The following is a 1,373-nucleotide window of genomic DNA, read 5'->3' as shown; positions in this document are numbered from 1 at the left end:
GATGTGTGAGGACAGGGCAGGGTGTGAGTGAAGCTCTTGTGCTGGGTGACTGATTACAGTGGTGGTGCTTGCTTCAGGAAAAAGTGGGCTTTGAGTGCTACTCACACTAAAGGATGAACCTTCACTTTCTTTTTTTTTTTTTTAATATTTATTTATTTGGCTGCACCAGGTCTTAATTGCAGCATGTGAAATCTTCAGTCTTCATTGCAGCATACAGGATTTTTTAGTTGCAGCATGTGGGATCTATTTCCCTGACCAGGGCTCGAACTGGGGTCCCCTGCATTATAAGTGCAGAGTCTTAGCCACTGGACCACCAGGGAAGTCCCAAGCCTTCACTTTCTTATCACATTTCTCCCAAAGCAATGGTTGTCAATCCTGGAAGTATACTGGAAATCACCTGAGAAACTTTGAAAATATGCTAGTGTCCAGGCCCCAAACTCCAGGGATTCTGACTTAATTGTTCTGAGGTGTGGACAGAGCATACTTATATTTTATAAACTGCAAAGCATGTAATTTAAAAATGCTACTCTACAATATATTAAAAATAGCTCCTATATAAACACGTATAAGGCTTCCCTGGTGGCTCGGACAGTAAAGAATCTGCCTGCAATGCAGGACACCCTGCATTCAATCCTGAGTCAGGAAGATGCCCTGGAGAAGGAAATGGCAACCCACTCCAGTATTCTTGCCTGGAGAATTCCATGGACAGAGGAGACTGGCTGGCTACAGTCCATGGGGTCTCAAAGAGTTGGACATGGCTGAGGAACTAACACTAACAATATCTATCATCATCATTATTATCATCCTCATCATCACCTATCTAAGGAAACTGTAAATTTCACCTAGAAAAGCCCATGTTCTATCACAAATAAGGAAACAATAAATCTCACCTGTAGAAAGCCTATATTTTATCACAAATATGTATGGCCAGATTTCTCAGATTCCATTTTTAGGGGTAAGTATATTTTAGATTTTGATGCAGAAGCAGACAGAACAGTATAAGGAACCCCTATGTTCCCATCATTCATTTCCCCCCCTCCCCACTGGAATATTTGTTTTTTTACTGTTGAATTTTGAGATATAGAAAGATGACATATAAATTCTTTATCAGATATATAGCTTGCAAATATTTTCTCCCAGTCTATAGATTGTGTTTTCATTTAAATATAGTATCTTTCTAAGAGGAGAATTTAAAATTCTGATGTTCTAAATAATCATTTTTTTTCTTTTATGAATCATGTCTTTGATGTTATGTCTAAGAATTCTTTACTGAACATCAGATCAGGAATATTTTCTTATATGTTTTGTATGATTTTTTTGAGTTAATATTGTATAGTTTAGGTCAACATTTTCTTTAGTTTTATTTTTTGCAT

General features: G+C 37.4%; 1 non-coding gene across 1 annotated transcript; it reads right to left on the bottom strand.

The window, feature by feature from the left end:
- Nucleotides 1-247: 247 nt before the first annotated feature.
- Nucleotides 248-320, bottom strand: TRNAI-UAU (transfer RNA isoleucine (anticodon UAU)). Its single transcript has one exon. It is a non-coding gene; the product is annotated as a tRNA-Ile (tRNA).
- Nucleotides 321-1,373: the final 1,053 nt, after the last annotated feature.

The sequence above is a fragment of the Giraffa tippelskirchi genome, chromosome X (genome assembly GCF_054371585.1).
Source record: "Giraffa tippelskirchi isolate mGirTip1 chromosome X, T2T-mGirTip1v1.2.pri, whole genome shotgun sequence".
NCBI lineage: Eukaryota > Metazoa > Chordata > Mammalia > Artiodactyla > Giraffidae > Giraffa > Giraffa tippelskirchi.
Note: the sequence above shows the minus strand (reverse complement) of the source record. Positions and strands in the feature narration are given on the sequence as shown.